The sequence below is a fragment of the Eleginops maclovinus genome, chromosome 1, assembly GCF_036324505.1.
Source record: "Eleginops maclovinus isolate JMC-PN-2008 ecotype Puerto Natales chromosome 1, JC_Emac_rtc_rv5, whole genome shotgun sequence".
Classification (NCBI taxonomy): Eukaryota; Metazoa; Chordata; class Actinopteri; order Perciformes; family Eleginopidae; genus Eleginops; species Eleginops maclovinus.
Window position 1 is genome coordinate 6,835,392 of NC_086349.1, and position 25,783 is coordinate 6,861,174.

At 40.4% G+C, this 25,783-nt stretch overlaps 1 protein-coding gene across 2 annotated transcripts in view; it reads right to left on the reverse strand.

The window, feature by feature from the left end:
- Positions 1–25,783, reverse strand: part of LOC134866317 (vitamin D3 receptor A) — an 80,273-nt gene that overhangs the window by 33,980 nt on the left and 20,510 nt on the right. Inside the window, exon 1 of one of the 2 annotated variants that reach the window (XM_063886431.1) lies at positions 16,366–16,448. The exons of the other annotated variant lie outside the window; for it this stretch is intronic. The gene's annotated coding sequence lies outside the window, so the exon portion shown is untranslated. Of the gene's footprint in view, positions 1–16,365; positions 16,449–25,783 lie in introns of those variants that run through there. 2 annotated transcript variants of the gene reach the window in all.

The following is a 25,783-nucleotide window of genomic DNA, read 5'->3' on the forward strand; positions in this document are numbered from 1 at the left end:
GTTAAAAAGAAAAAAAAAAACATGGTAAAATGTGTTTTACAATGTAAATGATCGATCGATTATCGAAGTAGCAAACATTTTTTTATTATTATTCTGCATCCTTAATGCAAAGAACGGGGGGCTCGTCTCATTCACAAACATAAGAGGTATTTTTTGTCACGGTGCGAGCTCGGAAGCGCAGACAAAAAAACAAGACACACACCATTAATCATCGCTCCACAAAAACAGGTGAATAATGAAAAAGACGGAAGGGGAAATTGAGAGGCGACGTTTCGAACAACCAAACAAATCTGCAAAAACAATTCCATTAGGGACGCTCATTAACAGTGCTCTGTAATTAATGTACGGTGTCATTTCTCCTCTGGTCATTAATCTCACTTGTTTCTCATTTGTAACACTGCATTGGTAATTAGCATTGTTATTTATTCATAGTCAGCATGATCAGAAGATAATAGGTATCAGACTTCAGCTGCAAGCTAATTAAATCTTTGTCTACCACAACAATCCTTGTTGTATTTCCTCATGAAAACACTAGTTTTTATATCTGCCAATCACCCTAATCTTCATTTGTGGCACAGTTCTTTACATATTTGCTACTTTTCTAATGTACTTTACTGTATTCTACTGAAATGTATATGATACAGATGAGAAAAAAATGCCTAGTTTATGAAAATTTAGTCGCATTTTGATTATTTTGTGTCCGATTTTTTGGCGAAATAACACTATTACACCAATAAAATGTTATAGCAGATGAAAAGAGAATTTCTTCCAGGAGATAAAACTAGAGGAAAATGGGCGCCAATTCCAAAGATTGGCATCAATGCCTCACTAATCATATGTTGTGCTGCTTATTTCTATCACTTGTTCAATTTACATGTTTATTTTTGATGCCTGAACAAATTTTAGTGACAGAAACTAGACAGGCAATTTGGCTGGACAAAACAGGCCTCAGACTTTAATAATGGATTCCTCACAGATCCATTTTCACTGAAAATGGATGACTAGACACCGGAAAAATGATTTACAAAGTGTGTGTGTGTGTGTGTGTGTGTGTGTGTGTGTGTGTGTGTGTGTGTGTGTGTGTGTGTGTGTGTGTGTGTGTGTGTGTGTGTGTGTGTCACCAAGATATTCTTTAAGCACAAACACAGGTTCATGTTGACTGTAGTATCACTAGTACAGTTTTCCCTCTTGGAATAAACAAAAGCACAATCCGGCTGAGTTGGCAGTCATAATAGAAATAAAAGATAAATCAAATCTGGTTAATGAAGAAAATCAGTTACATCCCTATTAAAATGTAAGTAAAAACCCAAATTATGCAACAGTGTTACACACAAGTTTGTTTACATTACATTTTTTTTCATTTCATTTCGCTGAGGCTTTTTTTCCACAGTGCAATAATTGCATTCAATCATACATATACTAAGTAAAAAAAAGCAAAAATCCTGCAGGTGCTTTTAATAAGCTAAACCAGTTTGAGTGCTACTGGTTTGTATTTAACTAAGCCAAACATATCCAAGTGCTACTTTAATTTTCTTCTTTGAATTGGCCACGGTGCATTTGAAACAGGTTATTTATTTATTCCAGTGACAAAATATGTGTAAACTTTGTGCTGCCCTTAAAACAATGGGGAGCACACACACGTCGGTTCTTCATTCAGATGTAAGGCCAATCAGGAACTAAATATCTATTATGGTAGTTATTTAAAATATACACAACTAAAAGCTGACAGGTGCATGATGAAAGTGTACAGGACATTTTCTGAAAGTACCTCCATACGTTTTACAGACTTGGCCTTGGGTCATGTTTACCCAGCTGACTGTCCTAGGATGGCTACAAAGTGGAACTGTGTTGTTGTAGTTGTTGTTGTAGTAGTTGTTGTTGTTGTTGTTGTTGTTGTTGTTGTTGTCACACTAGACCACCACTAATCCCCTCGTATTCCCCGTTACAGCCTTGTGACTTTCGATCAGTCACTACGTTAATAGTGCTGCAAAACTCTGATGACAAACTTTTTGCAAACTGTCAGAGTTGAACCAACTGTTGCGTAACGAAATCCAAGTGATTCATTTCCACTTCCAAGTGCTTTCCTAAGGGTGTACTAGATGTGCAGAATGGTATAAATAAGTCAACCAAAACAGAGTTTGGATGTTGGACGAGAGCTACAGCTAACATTTGGAAATGACAACATAACAGAAGCAAGAAACGATCCTAATTGTTAACAGTATATCAGTCTTATGATCCATTGCACTACAGACAGATATAAAGTTTAGCTATGAAAATGTTGCTCAAGTCAAATTTCTTGTGTCGTGGCAACAGTTGATCCTTTTTCTGTCATCCTATCCATGTACCTTTTTCATCCAGGGCTTAATAATTTGAAAATTATAATTAGTTGCTATTAAATTGACTGATATTGCATTTATAATATAATATGCAATAAAAGATGATATATGTAGCCTATATATTACATATCCTAATTTTCAGGTCCATATTTGTATTTTGTGCTTCTTCTGTGACATGCTTTGTCAATGTTTATAAGCTTTAATGTTCAGAAAGGTTTTTCTCATACTGCATGTGCTGCAGCACCTCTTGTCACCCTCTGTCTGAAACCAGATCCCAGTCTGTTCTCGTTCGCTGGCTCCGTTTTGATTGGTCAACCGTTACAGATGTCCGGCCTCTTAGCCTATGACCTACAATATGTTGGAGCACTAGCAAATAAAAGCATGAGGGTTACATGGGGATGTCACTTTGTTACGGAAGTAAACAAAGGAGTGGTGTTTTGGGGGGAGAACTTTGAGATTCAAGCCTTTGCAGACCGTTAATATGCACAAAAACCTATATAAAACAGACTACAGGAAAGGGATAACCCATTAACAGCAAAAAATGCCTCTTTAACAAACTGAAGCCCTAGTTTCACCTCCCTCTCTTTCTTCCCTTAACGTTAGCCTAGATGCCTCTCTCCCTCCCTGTGCATTAATCTCCCTCTATCCTCTGTAAACTGTAAACACATTTGTCCATGTTGCTACTGAGGGTGCCATCTAATGTCAACAACTGAAAGATTCAGTGAGAGGGATAATCAGGCTGGATTACAGCAGAGTCGCTGTGCTTTCGCTGATGCTGTTGTTTATTTTCCTCTAGGAGCAGTGCGGCAGCTGAGTGCCATCCCGTCGTGTTAAAATTCCTAAATCCCCTCATTGCATGTAAACGATGGGTCTCCGGAGGCAGACCATTAAGACTCCATCAACAGGCAGAGTGCCCAAGAATTATTCAATAAAAGACATTTGACAACACTTAACAAACTTGTTTTTTCCTTTCCACACACAAGTATTTGATTCAGATCATGCATCAAAATAAACCCGTTAAAAAGCAGTTAATCCATTCAAGCTCTCAGACTACTTAAACCCATTAATGGATTAGCTGGTATTTGCCAACACAATGCCGTGGTACACCGGTAAAGGTTACTGAAGGAGGCTTGTTGCCTACAGAATAAAAACAAGCTTGAAGTAACTTTGGGTTTTGCAAGGCATCATTGAAAACTGCCACTAAGAACAGGATCTACACTTCCTGACACAATGATGACAATAGATTAAGAACGTGGCTTTAGGTGCCAGTATATATGCACTGGTCAACAAACAAGAGGTTACAAGCCCTAGTTACGAAATAAGTTACAGGGCCTAAAAATGTGAAGAAAATCCCGTCAAGACATTACTCAAATATTGGGTTGATGATAATAGAAATACATTTTGGATAGAGGGAGGTACATAGAGACACACAAACTGTCGTACAGAAGATCCTACACAGGGGACATATTGTTTTAATAAGGCTATTCCAGGTGCAATATGAGTTGAAACTCAGGGAGCTACTCAATCTGTACATTTCTAACAGTTTTAAAGTGCTTCTGAAAGACAGAGAAGCAGGCAACTCTGTCTATAGATGCTTTGTATGATAACGTTTCAGATTGAGTTCATGATATGTTCCCTGTTCTTGTGCTCAATTATAGTCTGTAACTGTGCTGTTAGGCCAGGACTCTCTTATAAAATAGAGGTTTAATTTTAATTAGAGGTCGCCTGTTTAAAAAAGGTCAAATACAATTATTATTTTTTCGAAACAGATGGTCATACAGCTGTCAGTAAAATACGAAATTCAGACAGACTGCCTAAAAACATGTGTTGCTAAGGTATAACATTATTTAAAACATTTCAAAGCAAAAAATGTCCTTTCATATACCCCTTATATCAAAAATGATTACCTCCTTCAGCATTGGAAAGTACTGAACCAACATAGACAAAGCCCACACCTCATTCAAGAGCTTCATGTAACTTTCTGTCTGCTTTTCTTTTCTCTTACCCTGCAGCCCCTTCTGTACCCCTTGGAGGCCAGTCCAACTACTGTGCTGCTGGTTTGGCTTCACTCCCATCGTAAATCTGATGTTCCATTTTGTTAAAAAAAAACGATAGGGCCCTTGAGCTGCTAAAACAACAAGACCACCTTCCTGGAAAGAGAAACATGTCCTATGATATATCATAAGAGTGATTTTGCAGTCTGAATACTATGTAATATACTATGTAGTCTTAGAAATGCCAGGTTGTGTGTGAGGCTTTTGGTTAAAATGGAGCATGAGGTGGACTTATCAATGTATGGATTAACCTGCACCAGTACAAATATCTTCAGCATGATTGAGCTTTTTGTCACTAAAACACTGTCAGATAATTCATGAGCATGTGTTGGCCTTCACCAGAATGTGCCGTTTACACAAAATGAGAAATACTTTCAGAAACCGCAGGCCAGAACAGACTTTTAAAGATTTTGATTTAGATTTTCTTGAGAAAAAAATCATTACAAGTTGCTAAACAACAAATTCAGCCTGGTATGGGGGTAAAGTAAAGATGTTTTACTAGAATAAATGTGTTGGGATGATGTAGAATTAATGTGTTATGGTGTTTTCACAGTAAACGCAAAGCACATTTTTGCTTGTGATACCCTTTTGCCAGAAGATAATTGGGTAATTCGCAAACCTAAATGTGTCTGGTTTAATACAGCTGCTTAAACAAAATTAAAAATAATGTGGCTATGATTAAAAGCAAAAAATTGATTAAAAGGATGTAAAAAAAAAACATTGATTGCAATTTCTGTTCAGGTCAATTCACAAGAAAAACTAATTCTGAAAATGCTTTTTTTCAGAAGGGATGTCAGATCGGATTAGGACTATGCTACCATTGTAATTTATTAATGATGACAGGTTCTTACAAACAGCATGAATAACTGTTTTCTTTCTGATGACAGAATCCCACTGTGATCAAAGAGTTATGGATAGAGGAGGAGAAAAACATACTGAAGTTCCTCTGTCAATACCTTTCAACTCTGGCCATAAACGCACTTAAATAATATTTAACATTCTTGCTTGACTGGTGCCTTTCCCACCTTTTATATCCCATGTTTACAGAGAGGCCACACACTGAAGTGGTTTGAACCAGGCGACATGAAGGCATAAAGGTTCAAGAGATTGTCCCATAACCGGATTTCACAACAGCAACCTATAGGCATCAACACCGCACAAGTGTCCCTGAACTACTACACCCAGACTACACCCTGCCAGCTGTGGTGGCTGCTCCAAGGCTGACCCCGACCCCGACCCCGAACCTCCGACCTCTCAGTGGAGGTGACAACAGAAAGGACAATTCCCCCACTGGGATCAATAAAGTGTTGCCATTGTCTGAAAGAGGACCCTCTTTGTTTGGATTGCCGCCTGCTTACAGGGAAGTAGTTGACTTTTTTCTACTACTATGGGAATTCTGCCAAGATGGATGCATAGATGCTTAGTCCGGCAAGAAAAGGAAGGCCAAGCATACATAACTGTCTGTCGCAAATGTATGGCTGCAGAATTAATCAGATCCTAGCAATAGATGGACCACAGTCAGACCTGCAGAGAAGAAACATATGGATGAATAAGATGAGAAGTCCACTTTTCTCATTATTATAGTAATCAAATCTAATCCAATTCCTTTTATCTTGATTTTTTTTTAAAACAACACTTCACTTCACCTGCATTACTTGGTTACAGTCTTGCAACATGCTTTTGTACAATTTTATTTGTATTTTTGTATGTCTTATGTAAACTATATAGACAAAAATATTGGGACACTCTGGTATATGGGGGTTGTTTTTTTGGGGTTGGCCTAGGCCAGGGGTGGCCAACCCGCGGGTCTCGAGCCACATGTGGGTCTTTGCCCAGTCTCATGCGGCTCCTCAGTTCATATCGAATTATAATTGTGCATGCAGGGTTTCCCACAGCGCTTTCCTGTTAAGGCGGCCGCCTTAACAACACGGGGTTGCCGCCTTGACTAACGTCACGTCTCCAGAAAAAAAAAAAAAAATTATATAGATATAGGCCTATAGCGATATTCGCCGTTTTACTCTTTCATGTTTTCTACCTTTCATTCCAAACCGTGACTGACAGTCTATCTTCTCTGCAGAACGCATTTTAAAATAAAAAACAAATAAAAGAAACGTTTTAAAATGTGGGGCTATGCCTCCAAATATGCCTCTGAATCGCGTGATGCGTCCGAACAGCGGCATCTAGTGGTATATGTCATTGTGCTATCATCGTTCGACCAACATCCTTCAAAACCAGCATTTTTCGGAAAGACTACTATTTGGATAGCTGACAACCTGTCGAATCTACTATTTGGATGGCTGACAACCTGTCGGATCGAAAAACTCAGCCCAAAATCGCCGGCTTCTTCATGCGACGTAGCCGGCCGACTTCACCCTCCGCATCGTCCCGTTCAAAAGTTGAGATAGTTATCATGAGAGGATAATTCACTAAAATACACTTCATTTATTTTTAAATAACTGTCATGAAGCAGTATCTGAACCAACCTTAGTCATGGGTTTGTTTTAAATACAAACATTTAAATATTCATTACAAGCCAGATTTGTAAAGGATTGTTCAAGGCAATGAATGCCAACTTAGTTCAAAGAAGCAACATGCAGTAATATAAAAGCAGTTTTCACGTTATTAAGTGAGAGTGTGTGTGAGACAGTGCACACAATCTTAATGTCTGACGATAACTGGCCTCTGGTCTTAATACTTTTGTGGTGTATTAAATCTGTTCATATACAAAGTTAGGTACTCTCTGAGGTCATATGTTGGGTAGGAAGAATGTTGGGTAATAGGAAGTTGCATAACAACATCTGGAATACGTCAGGGGGCCGCTATGAACGGATACATGTCACTTTAGTGGGGCATACATTGTTATAGATCACCTCGTGTGAGCACACACACTTTGGACACGCACACACGTTTTCACCTATAAATTGCATGCACAAAGAGAGTTTGGGGGACTTCCACAATTGGCTCTGGGAACCTCGTATTGCCCGTGTTGGTGTATGATACTATGCTGTTTGTAATAAACCTTATTATATACAAGCTGGTGTCTCCGGAGACTTCTTCATCATCTTCACAAACATCGCTACAAAGTATACCTCACTTTTTGTCAATATCATGGTGTGTGACATTTACAAGAACTCTGGCTGAGCAGAGGTATGTGTGTCTGTCTGTGTGACGGAGTGTGTGCCTATTGGAGGGTGTGTCTTTGTGTGTGTGTGTGTGTGTGTGTGTGTGTGTGTGTGTGTGTCAATTGTTATTATTGTTATTATTGTTATTTTTTTTCATTTTCTATGTGTGAGAGATGACCTCATGACATACACACATGGAAGCGAGGATACCCGGCCCGGAGGAAGCCCGGGGTCCCCTTCTGGAGCCAGGCCCAGAAGGAGGACTCGTCAGCGAGCGTCTGGTGGCCGGGCTTACCACGGAGCCCGGCTGGACACAGCCCAAAAAAGCAATGTGGGCAACACCTCCGCTTCCCTGTCCCGCGGGCCCACCACCTACGGAAAACAGCGATGGGGTCGGGTGCGCTGCCAGAAGGGTGGCAGTGAAAGCAGAGGGTCTCAACGGACCAGACCTGGGTGGCAGAAGCTGGCTTTGAGGACGTGGAACGTCACCTCTCTGGGGGGGAAGGAGCCGGAGCTTGTGCGGGAGGTGGAGCATTACCAGTTGGATCTGGTGGGGCTCACCTCTACACACAGCGTCGGCTATGGAACCTTACTTCTGGATAGGGGTTGGACTCTATTCTTCTCCAGAGTTGCCCAAGGTGTGAGGCGCTGAGTGGGTGTGGGGATACTCACAAGCCCCGGTTGAGTGCCGCTTTGTTGGAGTTTACCCCAGTGGACGAGAGGGTCGCCTCCCTACGCCTGCGGGTTATGGGGAGGACAAATCTGACTGTTGCGTGTGCTTATGCACCAGACAGCAGTTCAGTGTATTCAGCCTTCTTGGAGACCCTGAAAGAAGTCCTGTATGGGGCTCCTGAAGGGGACTCCTTAGTCTTGCTGGGAGACTTCAACGCACACGTGGGCAATGATGGAGACACTTGGAGGGGCGTGATTGGGAGGAACGGCGCCCCCAATCTGAACCGAAGTGGTGGTTTGTTACTGGACTTCTGTGCTAGGCATGGATTGGCCATAACAAACCCCATGTTCGAACATAAGGATGCTCATAAGTGTACGTGGTACCAGAGCACCCTAGGCAGAAGGTCCATGATCGATTTTGTTATCGTATCATCGTACCTGAGGCCGCATGCTCTTGAAAACCGTGCAGTTTTCGTCCTGGTCGTGGAACGACGGATCAGGTTTTTACTCTCACGAGGATCCTGGAGGGGGCCTGGGAGTACGCTCATCCGGTCTACATGTGCTTTGTGGATTTGGAGAAGGCGTATGACCGGGTTCCCAGGGAGATACTGTGGGAGGTGCTGCGGGAGTATGGGGTGAGGGGGTCTCTACTCAGGGCCATCCCATCTCTGTGTCCGTGTTCTCTGTAGCAAGTTGGACTGATTTCCGGTGAGGGTTGGCCTCCGCCAGGGCTGCGCTTTGTCACCAATCCTGTTTGTGATATTCATGGACAGGATTTCGAGGCGTAGTTATTGGGGAGGGGGTCTGCAGTTCGGTGGGCTAAGGATTGCACCACTACTTTTTGCAGATGATGTGGTCCTAATGGCTTCATCGGTCTGTGACCTTCAGCACTCACTGGATCGGTTCACTGCCGAGTGTGAAGCGGCTGGGATGAGGATCAGCACTTCCAAATCTGAGGCCATGGTTCTCAGCAGGAAAGACCGAAAGAACGAGGGATTTCTCCACAGGGTGGCTGGCATCTCCCTTAGGGATAAGGTGAGAAGTTCAGTCATCCGGGAGGGACTCGGAGTAGAACCGCTGCTCCTCCGCGTTGAAAGGAGCCAGTTGAGGTTTTTCGGGCACCTAGTGAGGATGCCACCTGGGCGCCTCCCTAGGGAGGTGTTCCAGGCACGTCCAGCTGGGAAGAGACCGAGGGGTAGACCTAGGACCAGGTGGAGGGATTATATCTCTTTGCTGGCCTGGGAGCCCCTTGGAATACCCCAGTCAGAGCTGGTTGATGTGGCCAGGGAAAGAGAAGTTTGGGGCTCTCTGCTGGAGCTGTTACCTCCGCGACCCTGACAGATAAGCGGGAGAAGATGGATGGATGGATGGATGGATGGATGGATGGATGGATGGATGGATGGATGGATGGATGGATGTGTGAGAGATATAGGGGGCACAGAGGACAAGAGTGAGGGAGCACACCAGTGGCATAGCTAGGCCTATTGTAGGTGGACTTCAGCCCACCTAAAATGTTTTAAAGCCCACCCAAATGAACATTTTGAAATTGAAAAGATTATTATTATTTTTATTTTTTTTCTCACATTAGTGTTGAGAGTCGTGCCCCTCCCCTTACCAAGACCACACAGTTCTATTAGATAGCCTCTTAATTTGGCTCTCAAAGTGCACCAGATGCATGCAATTCACTTTAAAATGTTTTTAAAAAATCTGCCCGGGGAAGCATGCCCCCAGACCCCCCTACAGGATGTGAAGTCCATCCCACACAAACTTGAAAATCTAGCTATGCCCCTGGAGCCACAGAATGGGAGACAGCAAAAGAGAGAGGGCAAGAGTGGGGGGACATACATCCAGCATGTGTGTATGATGTGGCTCTTTGCAGTAACCCACCCAACTTCTCTGACTGGTTGGCCACCACTGGCCTAGGCCCCTCAGTTCCAGTGAAGGGGATTATTAATGCTTCATCTTACCAAGTCATTCTGGACAATTCTAGGCTTCCAGCTTTGTGGAAACAGTTTGTGGAAGGCCCTTTTCTGTTCCAGCATGACTGTGCCCCTTGTGCACAAGCAAGGTCCATAAGGCATGGTTGGAAGGGTTTGGTGTGGAAGAACTTGACTGGCCCACAGAAAGCCCTGACCTCAACCCCATCGAACACCTATGGGATGAAGTCGAACGGATATTGCGAGCCAGGCCCTCTCTTCCAACATCAGTGACTGACCTCATAAATGCTCTTTGCGATGAATGGGCAAAAATTCCCACAGTCATACTCCAAAATCTGGTAGAAAGCCTTCCCAGCACAGTGGAAGTTGTTACAGCTGCAAAGGGGGGACCCACTTCATATTACTGCCTAAGAATTTGGGTGTAATGTTTAGGTGTCCCAATACTTTTGTCTATATTGTGTATATGTATGTTGCTTCGTCGGAGGAGTATGGGAATCATATTCACACCATTAATTTCCATAACTACACTGTAGCTCCTTTGCATATGACAATAAAGCCTTTGAATCTGAATCAATTGTACCAAGCTGTTAAAAATGATGTGATGTGATTCTCCTGTTGATATTCAGACCCAGAGAAGAACGGGAGGAAGACAAGCCTCCTCTTCTTCGCCGCTGCTCCCTCAGGTGGGCTTTGCTTCCTAAGAATGTCAGGCCGAGTCACATTCCCAACAAAGAGTTGTGATACGCTCACTCTCTTTCCTTCCACATAGTTTGTCTTCAAAGCTCAGCAGTAACCCAGTACTCTATAAGGCTCAGTATAGGAGGGTACCATAGGAAGTGGAATCTGAGGGGTTCACTCTATAGGCGGCACAACAGGGAGCATGGCCTACTTTTACCACCAGCTGCCTCACAGTGGGCCTCACTAACAGCTAACCGCCATAAAATCCAGTCCAGTACAATACAACAAAGCAGCAGCCGGGCGGAGCTTTGCATGCACACACACACACACACACACACTGTATAACCATCCGCTGGAAAACTAAAACAGCCGCTCCACATGTTTCCTCACCATGATTCCCTCTCATCTTTGGCTTGTTTAGGGATCTTGACTAGTGAAATTAGTGAAATTCCATTAGATCAATTGAAGAAAGTCTTTGCCCAGGTATTTGATTCCTCTTTGGCTGAATTAATCCTCATCAAAGGTATACTAAGACATCCCAGAGGGCGCGCAGCATGTGAACCTCAACAACCTACTTTGGGTTCAACCTCAATGTGGGACACAAAGATCAAAGCCAAGGGGTTTTTTTTCTAGTCAACAGTGGGTAATGGAAATTAAAACAGGTCCATAGTTATGTTCCAAAGCCATCCTTCTCTCTTAGGAGGGCAGAACAGAATATTATTTGGTCTAACAACCAGTTTCTATAATTTCATCCGCCCTATTTACCAATGAAGGAAGGCTAAATGATGGAAACACCTGACTGTATAACGCAATACAGATGTTACACATCCTTAATCATCTCTCTAAAACACCTCCAACACAAACAGATCATAAGCTGCATAAACGGGAGAAGGTATTGCAGGCCTGTTGTGTTTGACAGCAACACTTTTAACTGGCATTTAATCATGTAACAAAACCAATTTCTCTACTATCTGGATCTGCGTGACATAAATGTGAGGGCATTTGAAATTCCTTCACATTTAAAATCAACAATTTTTAAGACTTCTTTTTTCCACATCTGTGGCAAATAAATTAATAAAGTTTGGAAGTGCGTGAATTAAATGCATTTGACTAGATAATATACACAGTAAGTTGAAAAATGGGTACTGATTTAATCAATTCGAGCAGCAAATACAACACCATATGAAAAACAGGAGGGCAAGACATGAAACATGGAGGAGAGCTCAGACTTGATCTGCACAGATGCATGTATCCAATAAACGAGCCTTAGGGCCATTAAAAAGAAGGTGGGCTGTGTGTGTGTGTGTGTGTGTGTGTGTGTGTGTGTGTGTGTGTGTGTGTGTGTGTGTGTGTGTGTGTGTGTGTGTGTGTGTGTGTGTGTGGTCTGTTTAAAAGATTTTAATGGAGAGTCCCTAATGGCTGCAAATGAACCCTACACATAGGGACTGATCTGATTGGATCTCTGACACCAATTTCAGACTCACACAACTATCCACATTGAGAGAGACTTCAGTTAGATTTTTGTCTGCAGAAATAGCTACTTTTGTTGTTGTTTTGTAATATAAAAATACAAATAATCTCTGTAGAATCTACAGATCACTTTAAACATTATATAAAAGGTGCAAAATAACCAGCCACTCCGAATATAATATACTTACCAGTTTAGGCCTTTAGATTGTAATCTGACATTAATTGGTAATCAACCAAATAGCCTACATTTTGTGCACTTTATGCTTTTTTTTTATGTGAATTCAATATGATGTAAAAGCCCCCAATTATAAAACAGTGAACAATAATTGTTGTGCAGTAATAGTCACATATTTTAACTCATCAAGCTGCCTTTATGGACACACTGATGGTGTTATTGCAAATATATTTACTTATCTATGAAATGCTCCTTAACTGACAGCAGTAAAGGATCATAAGATTAAAATCCCCATCATGCTCAAATGCACATGAGCTAAAATGAAATAACGCCTCAACTTCATTCACATAGAACCACTTTATTTATCACACGTACCAAAACGTGTTTGTATCTCCTTCCCACGCGCCTACTCACCAGCAGGAGAAGTGCAGAAGATAATGCTCATTTTGTGAATGGTGTGCTAGTGTGCATAACAGGGGGGACTTCAGGATCCATGATAACAGGGAAAAGAAAGCTGAGCAGGGATAAAAGACAGGTTGCATCATGGCTCACTCTCTTCTTGTTTTCTTTTTTTAATGGTGGAGGTGGAGGCACACCAACACACACACCCACACATTTCACATTTCTGTATCTCTCAATTCTCTTCTGCAAGACTCATTTTTTAAAGACTGGATAAAAACACTGTTTAAATGTGGTGCCTGATTATATTAAAATTCCATCTATTTAAGATTTAAATCTGTTCTGACCCAGGCCAGTTCTCCTTCTGTTTTTCCCCCCTTACTGCCGCCAATCCACTACAGCAAGCTTTGAACTTTAGACCTTGTTTTCTAGGCAGAGGATGAAAATGAGCAGGCCGTCGGGCTGCTGGAAAGGCGGAGCCAGAGGAAGCGAGGGCGAGACAGAGAGCAGCTTGTAAAGAAAGGAATGAAGCAGTGAAAAGGGAAAAAAAATAAAGGCGGGAAGTGAGGAATGAAAGGAGAAAGTGAAAGAGAGATGGTTTGAAGGGGTTAAGGAGGAAAGAAAAATAGTGAGGAATGGAAAATAAATGTTTGGTAAAGGAAGAGTCAGAAAGATGGCAAGGACACATGGCTGAGTGAATGCAGGTTTAATTAAAAAAAAAAAAAGACAAGCAAGTGGGAATAACAGGAAGAAAATAATAAAGATAAAATCATTTCATGTGATCTAATCCAAGGACAATCATTTGTCAAGTGCATTTCATTTTGTTTCTCGTGATTAGAGAAAGTACAACAGCAGGAGGGTTTAATGCCGTACAGCTGGATATGGTTCTACCTGGTAACATTATGCTATTTTTAGTTTATGTCACACACATTTCCAAACTAAAATCAATAACTTGACAAGACTGAGGGGAAAATACCGTATGCACGCACAGATGAGCGGAGGCTCACTCATGGAGAATCAATGGACCCTTGTCAATCGCTGACCTAGAATATTTGAATAAGGGCAAAAGGTAATCAGCTGATTGACCGGGCATGGTGTCATGTGGAGGCAAAATGTGTAAATCAAGACATGGCATGTGTAACTGAACCATAGAGATGATTGGGATTATTGAAATCTATAAAAATATTGGCTACAAGATGTAATGTTTCTAATAGCAGTAAAGTGTTTTTAACTTTCTTGTGTTGCCAAGCTACGTTCATTCACATCTGACTCCACAAGAACGTAGCGCTGTGTAGAGAGAGGTGCAGGAATGAGTCCTAAAAACCCAATAAATCAGTTAGCCTTTTACTAAGTGAATTGTTATTTTAATCAGTTTTTGGTAAAATGCCTGAAAAAAAAGGACTAAAATAATAACACCATTTAACATCATCACGTTGAACTTAGCTGTGGTGTCGTGAAGTCATGCGATCCTGATGTAGTTTGTTTATAGCCTAATTATAGTTAGCTTTTTACTTTTGGGGATTTTATTCATGCTTCAATAATGTGTAAGTATCTACATTTGTGGCCCCTGCAGTGGCGCAACTGGCTGGGGCACCTGCACCGTACGCCGGCGACCCGGGTCCTTTCCGGATCTCACCCCGACTCTCTCTCCCGCTTTCCTGTCACTCTCCACTGTCCTATCCCAATAAAGGCAAAAAGCCCCCAAAAAATAAGTTAAAAAATAAACAAAAAAAGTATCTACCTTTGTTTTCAATGGAGCTAAAAATGGAAATATTCTGCACATTTCAATTTTCACTGGGCAAAATCCCATTGGCTTTTATGATGATGCGTTACAATCTCCAAAGACATCTTCCTTAGAAAGCCACCCAGTACCTCCACAGACAAATTACCTTCCACATCGAAATATGACCTCCAAGCTAAATATGTCTGTCTGTCTGTCTGTCTGTCTGTTCAATTCAAAGGTGGTATTTTTAATGTTTTTTTGAATTCTGAAAATAACAGTTAACAATGCCAACAGCTACCATTGGACCTCTGAATCATCATTGCTTACATTTATTTTGCCATTTACAGAATAAAAAAGTCCTTATACAGTACGTTATGATTTGGAAAAGGGTAAGTCTACCAATAACCGCTTAAATGTTCGATAGGGGCAAACATGTATTATCTCAAATTAGCTCAGAACGATCATTAGAGGTCTAGGTTTATTTCTATAAAAACCCTCAAAAGTGCAAGGGTCAAATAGTGTACCAACAACCTGACAACCGAAGGAAGTTCCCATTGAATTGGCAGAAAGGTGTCAAAACTGCTATAATTTTTTTAAGTCAAAATGTCAATCAGTGTTTCCCAAAGCCCAACTAAGAGATATTTAGGTTGACTATCAGAGGAGTAAATAAACCAAAAATTAACCATATTTAAGAAACTGGAATCAGATTTTGTCTTACTAAGTAAATGTCATGAATAAAGTATTCCATTATTACATTTAAAATAATGTAAAAATATTAAAAAACAATAGTAAAAACATTCACCAGTTTCCAGTCCATAAAAAATGAAATGAACAGTTTTCTGGGGGATTTTTGTTTCCAGCCATTGCTATTTTTGTCTTTGTTTTAATTGTATGGTTTGTCATCTGGTTTGGTTTAAGCGAATTTCGTTATTTTGTCCCGAATGCATGCTGGTTCAAACGAAAATAGAAGTAACCATAACAGAGCAGAACATGTCGATTATAGTACACGTAATTAATATGCTGGCATATCCTGTCATGAGTCATACATGACCCATTTAGCAAAGGTTTACGACTCCATTATTGAAAACACAGCAACAATGAGAGGACAAAAAACGTTTTCTCTTCGCTATCTCTTTAGTTGGACTGTTCTGTTTAAATACGGCAGTTGACATCCTAACGTTCTTCTTGGAATGATAGCTACGTGTGTAACAAAACCAAACCATGAATCACAGCATTGGCCTAAAGCTAAATTACACCGACATCGACTGTGACAAAATGAGCTGCCAAATCACTAACGAATAAAAGAGCTTGTAGGTAGAATTACGAAAGATGAATAATATCTGACATAAAGGAAACAACATGGACTTTAATTGAGTGTTTGAACCTTTTGCTAATTTGTACTTCCACTGTACAACAATTCAGAGGTATACTGTGCATTTTTACTCAACTACATTTATTTAATACCTTTAGTTACTCTGCAGATTTGGATGTGAAATATAATCAACCCTTAAATCAGACTTTAGTTACACCTGGAGTAAATTCACAATGCTACCCTGCAGTATACAAAGCTATTAAAACTAGCTGCACCTTTACCAGCTCTGAGAACACTTTAATGATCAATACTTACAAAACATATCGTATATTATTCTGAAATGGACCAATCAAACAATGACTACTTTTACTTTTGTACGTTAATCTTTAATGCTAGTAACATTTTGATTGCAGGACTTTTAATTGTATTCCTACATTCTGGTGCTTCTACTTTTACTCAACAACATCCGAGTACTTCTTCTACTGACCTTTTATTACTATGGGAGAGCTTCCTCCATTTTCTTCCCAGCAGCCAAACACGGTAGCTTGAAGTTGACACTCCTCCAGAAATAAAAATCCCTCAGGGTCGCAAGCTATAACTCCCACTGCCTTCCTTCCTCTGGATTAACTCTCTAGCTGCTCCAATGATTTGGACACTCATTGATACTCCCTACACTCCCTCTTCCTTTACACCTCGTGTGTATCCTCCCACTACACCACCATGCATTAATCTGCCTTTCTTTGCTGCCAGCTGCTCGAATGTTGTGATGCTGCGAAAAAAGCACTGTCGGTGTAGATGAGAACGGGGGCAAAGGGCCAACGAGGTGAAACCTGGAAGTTAATGGTTAACCTGACAATTGGGGTCAGCAGGGTAAGGGCAAACTCCACAAACATAGCACGCTGACATGAGGAAAGACTTTAGGGAATGGAAGGACGAGGGGGGGGGGGAGATTTAAAGATGTAGAAAGTTTAGACCAAGAAAATGTTAAAGATGAAGAGGAAAAGGAAGGAAGTAAAGAGAAAGGAAACGAGGAAAGGAGTGTGAAATGAGGACGTAAAATAAAACAAAAGCAAAAGAAAGAAGGATTCCCTGACTCAAAAAGTAACATCTGATCAAACAAACTTGCACAATATTCTCACCCACTACACTCCGATGCAAATCAAGGGAGCGTGATTAAAGGTTATTAAAGTTCATTAAAAGTGTGTGCCAGCTCAGTTTTACAACCCATAATTCCATTAATGTCTCATGAATGTAAAATTAGAACAACATAATGGTCCAATTCAGATGTTTGGATGCAAATGGAGGTCTTTGATGTAGCAATTGTTACAGCTATTTCGATTTTTTTTTTTTTTTCTAAATAAATTGGCTGAGAGTTGCTGCGTCTTGGCAAAACCACACCCAATTATTGGAGCCAGAAGTAAATGCCAGTTTATAATAACTGGTAATAAAACTGCAGTCATCCTTAGTTAAATATCAACTTGAAAACAATGTGATGAAAAGCTTGGTCGGAATATTTTACGTCAACCTCTCCGATTATTTTTTGCGATAGAGATTATGATTATTTCTAGCAGTTACTCATTGTTTGAAGGGACAATTTTTTTTGGTGCTTTCACATTTTAATTGAAATAAACAGCGCTGCTTTCATATTCTGCTAAATTACTGTTAATTAGCAAATCATGCATCAAACAAGACCGGTCCTTATTCAGAGCGCATCTCTGAGAAGCAAAATATATATTAAATTGTTACAAAACGATGAATAAATCATCCATAATCACTTCAAAATGACCCTTTTCACTATCAGATCTTGACCAATTTGGTATGATACATTTTGAAAAGAAAAAAAAACTGCAAGATTGAATTATTTTGACCTTATTCACAGTAGCATGCTGCTAATTTGGAAATTATCTGGAAAAGGACTCTGGTGCGCATGCTAAATAGTAGTGTGCGGTGGTATCCATAACATGCCAACATGAGACGAAAACATGACATTAATGCACTACATACATTACTGATGAGTTGGGGTTTCCCAAGGTCACCATCAAAGCCATATAAATGGAATAATAAGGTGCATGACAGATCTGGTGACGTACCTTAGGTGGGTGAAATTGGCCTAAGCTAAGGGTGCAGGCCACATGACATTGGAATGCTATAGGGCATGGCTGCCCAAATTGGGGCCCGCGGGCCAAGTTTGGCCCGTGCCTTCCCGCACTGTCCCACCATAAACGATCGGAAGCTCTCGTTGAAAATTATTTATTGGCGCACTACCAAATAATGCCATAGGATGGCTCCAGTCAGCTCCTAGCTATCCGATAACGCCCAAGACCAGTGAGTGAGAGGATTCAAGGATGGAGAGTAGTAGGCTGTGGCACACAGACAAACGAAAATTAAAAAAAACTTGGGAACAGGACTATTTTTTTACAGAGGTAGATTCCAATGCAGTGTGTCTGGTATGTAAGCAGAGGGTTGCTGTTTCAAAGGAAAACAACATTCGCCGTCACTATCTAACTAAGCATGCGGCTGAGTTCGCAAAGTACACTGGAGAACATTGCAAGGTCAAGTTAGCAGACTTGCTAACAAAGCTAACCACCCAGCAGCAAACTCTACTTCAGCCGTCGACTGCACAAGAAAATGCCACTCGGGCTAGTTATCGCATTAGCAATGCAATCGTGAGAAGTGGGAGAGCTTTTGCAGCGGGTGATTTCGTCAAGGAGTGTTTGACAATTGCTGCCCAAGATGTGTGTCCAAATCAGATGCGTGTATTTTCTCAAATTAGCCTGTCACGGAACACTGTCACCCGCCGGGTTGAGGACATGGCCGAAGACGTTCGAGGTCAGATAGCCCAAAGAGCAAGGGCTAACTGCACTTGTGTCGGACAAGGTCTCCGAGTTTGGTGGCTCGATTTTAAAGTACCATTGTATTTTGCAACTGTGCGCTAAAAACATGGGCTTGAAAAACGTAATGCAGGATGTCGTCGCCATTGTCAACAATATTCGCTCAAAGGCCCTCTCACACCATCAATTCAAAGCTCTGCTTGATGAGATGGATGCCCAGTATGGTGATGTATTGTACCATCAGGAGGTGCGGTGGTTGAGCCGTGGGAAAGTTTTGCGGCGTTTCTTTGATCTGCGCGAGGAAATAAAGAGAGTTTCAAGCCACGAAGACGAACAACATCCAAGTGCCCACGGACAGCCACTGGCTTGCAGACCTGGCTTTTCTTGTGGACATCACAGAGCTGCTGAATATCCTCAATCTTCAGCTCCAAGGGAGAGACCAGATGATCACGCAGATGTATGACCATGTCAAAGCCTTCAAGCAAAAGCTCCAGCTGCTTAGCAAACATCTTTCAACAGGTGAGATCTAACTTTAATATTTTATTGAACATAAAACAATGTATTACGCTTGTTGTCACAACCATGCTATCATAGATATATTGTTTGTGATGCATGTATGCTTTGTGTTGGTGGAAAATAGATGTTCTTTTTAAAACCACTAAACCAGGCATTAAATCCAAAACAGCAGTTGTATTGCTTTTCATAGTCTACTGCAGCCATAAACAAAACAAAATATATCCCCTGCCCACCATTTGATTGATGATTGGTATTTCATTTCATTTCATGAACAACCTTGCATCTTACATTGCTGCTTTTGTCTTTGTGTCTGTATTTTCAGGAAATTTGGCACATTTCCCCAGCCTCAGAGAAGTTGGGTTGATGGAGGAAGACACACCAAAATACCTCGACATTCTCAACAATCTTGAGGTGGAGTTCGACCATCGCTTTGAAGATTTTCGTGGAAATACAACAGCATTTGAGCTGTTTGCTCAACCTTTTTCTGTGAATGTGGATGCAGTCAGTGAGGAGCTTCAAATGGAACTTTTGGAACTTCAGTCTGATTCAGACCTCCATAGCAGGTTCAGAGAGCTTTCCTTACAAGATTTTTACAGGTCTATTCCCGCACACAGATATGGCAAGATCCGCAAACATGCCCAGGTTATGTTATCCCTCTTTGGAAGTACTTGTGTCTGTGAGCAGGCTTTCAGCCTTATGAATCTTAACAAGTCCAAACTGAGGAATGCTTTATCTGACTCTCACCTACATGACATTCTCACTTTGTCAGTTAGTCAGCTTGAACCTGATATTGAGAGGCTTTTAAAAACCAAGAACAGGCTTCATGTTTCCCACTGATTGGACTACTACAGGCAGAATATGTAGGCCTGCCCTAGGCCCCCATTGTGTTACCTGGGAGTATGGTAGGCCCAAGGACTGGTAATGTTCCACACCTGTCCACAAATATTTCATAGTGCTTCAGTTATTTTTTTAATTTAAAGAAGCCAGATCGATGTTATGAAATGTTATTGACCTAAATGTGAAGCACAATAAACAGTGCAATTCATTTTTCAAAATGACTTTGTGATATAGTGTTTATTTTGCACACGTATGCTTAACTTACACACGTAATGTACTGCACTCATATATTTACCGCACACTTAATGTACTGCAAAATTATCATTTTGGCCCTCGGCCCTCCCCTCACGTTCAATTTTGGCCCTCCATCGGGAAGTATTTGGGCACCCCTGCTATAGGGCAATGAACTTAGGGCGAGTATCTCAAGCCTCAACTAGCTTCAGGAAGTCAATCCCAACAAGAAAATAGGGAATGTGGAGAATGAACGACTGTTGAGTTTACTTCTGGATACATTCTGTGCATTTGCTGGCAATATTTAAAATCCACCTAAACACTCTGGTGCATCTTTCTCAGCTGAAAAATACAATTCATTAAAGTAATTTAATATCTCCTTAACTTCCTGTGGTCTAAATCAAACATTCCAGTTATGCAATGTCTTCAAAGACCATCACATGTGTTTTAAAAGGGGCCTTTAGCAGCATTTAAGTATTGGTTTCCATGTAATCTTAGTATTCTGACAGAGCCACCCCCCCAACACCAACATTCATGACGGAAGCAGTGACGCACTAAGCACATGATCAGACCAATAGAACAAATATTTAATATATATTCAAAAATAACTGCAGTATAGTATACTGACTGGCAGTGTGTCCGGTAAGATTTCAACCTCCTAGACAAATATGATCTGTGTTTAATACTAAACTTAATAACAACTGATAGTTTAAGTTTCATTTTAATTAAAACAAGTGTGTCAATAAACAGGGGGTGCATAATACTTTTGGTGCATGTGTAGTTTTAGGCCTACATTATTCTTAGATACAAAAAAATTAATTAGATATAAAATGTATAAAATAAATGTATGAATATACTGTATATGAATGAATAGATAATTAAATAAAATCTTTTCGTAAACAAGTCAAAACACACGTTTTGATGGAGGCATGTTTTCGCCGATTGAAGTGTGGTAAATACCGGCTAACGGAAACACTGCTGTCTACTTCATATTGAATAAGTACAGAGTGAGTTTTTAGAAAGAATGTGATTCGTCAATGAAGGGGTTGACTATTCCAGAGCATGACATGATGATATCTGACCTGACAGGAAAGTCAGTAGAAACTTAAGAGAGTGGCTTCTTTCAGGAAGTTAAATATACTATACATTATGCATTAAAGTGGCTTTTGATGGGGAGAGTGAAACAACATGCATGATTTAAAGTTTTATTAAATGAAACTTAAACTTAAAATATATCTACATGGTTATTCCTTCATTCATTCATTGACCTTTTAGCACATTAACCTACATGGGCTGGAATTTATTCTTCGAAATATATGGTTACTTTCCTTCATGGATTTACCATCATGGTGTTGTAAAACAAAACACATTTTGTGAGCAAACACGCAGCAAAGTCCACAGAGCAAGAGTCCCTGTGATTTCATCACCTCGCTGCAGCCAAAAAAAGTTTCTTTAAGTAAAAGAAAAAAAGGGAGGGCTTTTGCCCTCTGCCAAAATCTCCATGTCACAGGCAAAAAAAAGGCAACAGGCCAAAGCCAACATATTAGCTCATTGAAACGTAAGGTGCTTAATGTGGCCAGACAGCACTAAGAGGGAACTTAACTGGAATTGGAAACATTATCATCAGGAAATAGTTTCCTTTGACTATTATTAAATGATTATTGCTCCATTAAGCTGAGGTTTTTGTGGCATACCGAAAGTATCTGAAAATGTAGTCTGCTACTCTTCTACAACAGCCTACAGTGCACATTACAGAAAATAATCCCTTCCTAAGAGCATCTCTTGTTGTTTACTTATTTCAAGAAAGATAATTCAAGGAAGTAAAACATTCTGTTCTCTGTAGGCCAAGGTTTGTCAGCAGTGTAGAGCTAAAACCAGTTGTCTTGCGGTTCTATTAAACCTTACTGATGTTGAAAACAAACAGAAACTGAACTAAAGTGATGGTAAGCCCTACTTCCTACCCTGTCTTTCCTGTTCCCTTGCTCCAATCCCACCTGAGCTAGCTTCACATTACATTTTGTATTAGGACTAACTATAAGCATTCTTTGAATGTCTGTGTTGAGCTTGGACATTTGAAGGAAATCCAACACTGTTCTTTCCTAAGTTGAAAGCTTAGTGCGCTGTGCTTTGTGCTTCGGGAGGCCATTTTTGTAGGAGCCATTTACAGCGAAAAGAACAGGATAAGCCCACCTGGAATGCAACTCTAGTTCATAGCCGACTTCATCCTCTGTAAAGGTGGTTCCTTTGTATTTCATTTCAACAAGTTTAACATGAGCAAGTGGGGGATTGAGTAGAAAAATACAACCACAAATGGTGTCAAACTTGGTATTATGTCACAATTATGAAACATCTGAAGCTTTTACGTGTCTTAAAAAAGGCAGACATGTGATTTAATGACACTACTTCATGTCATCACACCAAGACAAGTCCGACTTTAGCTTAGCAATGTTTACTTGAAGTCATGCATTTGGTTTAAAGCATTAAGTTAGCTACTTTTATGGTTCTTCTTTTTACGATATATTTATTAACACCCGACCCCCAGTGCCTTCTTGTTGCTGTTACTACTGCTTTTATTTATTTGTTCCTATTTCTTTTACTGCATCAACAGAAGCCTACGAAGTTTCGTTGTACTAGTGGTTACAATAAAGAGATTTTGATTCTTATTCTGATCTAAATTTGTTGATAGAACAGTTGCAAAACGTGCCATCAGGCATCATAAAAGGTGTGTTTGGCACAGATCTTATTTGCAACATTCGAAAGTGGAGAAACCCAATTGGCTTTTTTGTCGAGGTAGCGCTTGCGATGTTAATTTCCAAGTCAACATCACTGCACCACTCTATAGCAACGATAAGCCTAGTATCAGTTTATCTTGTACCTCAGTTTTGTGCGGGGGTCTCCTCCCTGTTTGTCTAGGCTGCCAAGTATGCAGGTGTAAACCAATACAGCCCCCATGCCCCCTCCACCAAAATACACACACACACAAAGTTGACATTTAAACTTCCCTGGAATTTAAAGTGCAATGGCATGCTCTAAGCAAGATTTACAACAGTTAAACCAATATTCAGTTCAACAACAAAACAAGCAAATAGGTTACCCAGTGTTATCTGTTAGATGTAAGCATACCGCCTCATAAAATCCAGGTGATAACAGACATCATTCACTGTCAGGGCAGGGGTTAGAATATAATAAAGTGAAGTGATGGACCTTGAGTCTGTGATTGAAAACTCTTGACTCGTTCTCATTCGTTGACGTGGCTTTGCAAGCGCTTTAAGAGCAGAGGAGCTGTTAAGGAGAAGGGCTTGGCACTCAAGCAAAAGGGCCTCTTACTGGAGGAGAACAGCCATTTCAAGATAATAGGGTGTCATTTACACAATAGTAGGGAAACACTCTTACTCAAAATTTCAGCTTAAACTGAAGAACCAGACTACAATTCTTGCTTCTATCTTCATCTAAAAATATTCTGTGAGCAAGAGGGTGAAATGGGGAGGGAACATTAGTCCCATCTGCCCAACCCAGACCTGCATGTGCTTGAAAAATGTATTACCATAGTGGCAAAAGCATAACAAGACCATTTTCATCAAGTCCAGAAACAGCAACTATGTGTAGTAGTTTAAATTGGGGCTTTAAAAAACCAAAAAAAACAGGCACCAGATACTCTGCATTCTGTATTTTTTCAAATTTGTAACAGAGTAATCCCTAAAAATGTATGCTCCAAAACACATTGAAAGTTAAACCATCAGAGGAGTAGTGATAAAAACATTGATTAGAACGTCTTTACGATGTAAAAATGATGCGTAACAATACTATACTACTGCAGTTTATTTTATAATAGTATGGATATATAATCATTTAACATAAAGGGATCAATTGACTTGGTTTATGTTTTTCCCTCTTTACCCTTATGATTCTCTTTTTGAAATTGAAACAAATTATGTTTCACTTTCAATAGCATTGGAAGAGTGCGGGTTTGGTGAAATGCCATGTTCTAAAAAAGGTGCCCTTTTTAGTTTATGTATGTATTAAACTGTAATTGTCTGGTGAGTCAGACAGGCGAGGACACAGAAAAATGAGTCATGTTAAAATGGCATGGAAATTAATAACTGCAGTACATCAGTACATAACAGAAAGCAACTGAGGTAACCATATCCCGAAACTATAAACTGATCAAGAAAAACAAAGATGTTTCTTTAAAGAACAACGTGATGCAAAGAGTGAGAAAAATAAAATGCCGAAATAGTAACTAAGGCAAGGTTACAACTTTAAAATTGCCAAATGAGGTGCCAACATGTTACATCTGTATCCAATAATTTAACATCTGTATCCTTACCTAACAGGTAAGAGCCGAAGCAGTTAACAAAGCTAGGCAATATAAGCTATTTGGCATAAGTGTGTTTATGTTTGTAGAGGTCCCGCCAAATGAAGGAGTGTAAGTGGGTGTGTCAGGGGATGGATGAGCCTTAAAGAAAAGGAATCAACCTGTGGCTACAATTTAGATGAGGCTAGGCTGTGGGCAAATGTGAGTTGTATAGTATGTGTATAAAAGTGTAGCTGCATACATATTTATATATAAAACACACATTAGTGAATATGATTCATTATTACTATGAGCCTGAACATGGTCTGTTGTTGAAATGTACTGTATGTGTTCTCTTAAGAAATCCAGAATTAATAATAGTAGTAGTGCTAACGGAACCGTAGTACTACAGATAACGGATGAATGCCATCCTCTACAATGGCTTTCACTGTGAGCGGCTGGCACATAATCTTATACGAGTCATGGCGGAAGAGAAGTGGTTACAGTGCAGCGGCCAGGGCAGAGATTAGCTGCCGTGATAAAAAGCAGAAACTCTCACAGGCAGATTAGCAGAGTGAAAATGGCCTCTTGAAAGAGATCCTTCAGACCCAAACAGAGACATGAGCTTCCACTCAAACGCTGATTATCCAATTCAATTTCATGCCATTTGTCTTCGGATTCAGTTTAAAAGGGTCTGCCGCAAATCTAATACTTCTCTAATATGTCAATCACCACAGTTCAGCACGGCTCTGCAAATTTAATATTCCTTTCCCTTTCAAATGAATGCTGAGACATTACAACATTTATGTTCACCATCAACCACTAGTGTTACCTTTCCAAATTAATGTCCCAGCGTGGTACACATTAGACCTGGGAAATATATGGAAATAATATTGATGTTGTGTCATCTTTTCCAGTTTTTTTAGGCTCTATTACAGTCAAATTATCTACATTTCTGAGTTTACCATACTACTCTGCCAGTTCTATTCTGCCTGTACCCTGTTAAATCCACATTTCTAGTGATCAATGGACAACCCTAAAATATCAATAGGTATTTGGTTAAAAAAATCTTAAGCCATAGAAGAATCATTTAGCTATAGTACCCTTCATAAAATATGAAAATGGAAAATCTAGCACCTGCCTACACAAGAGTTGTCTCTTACTTTCCTCGAGGCCACCTCTGCCCTAGACATTCT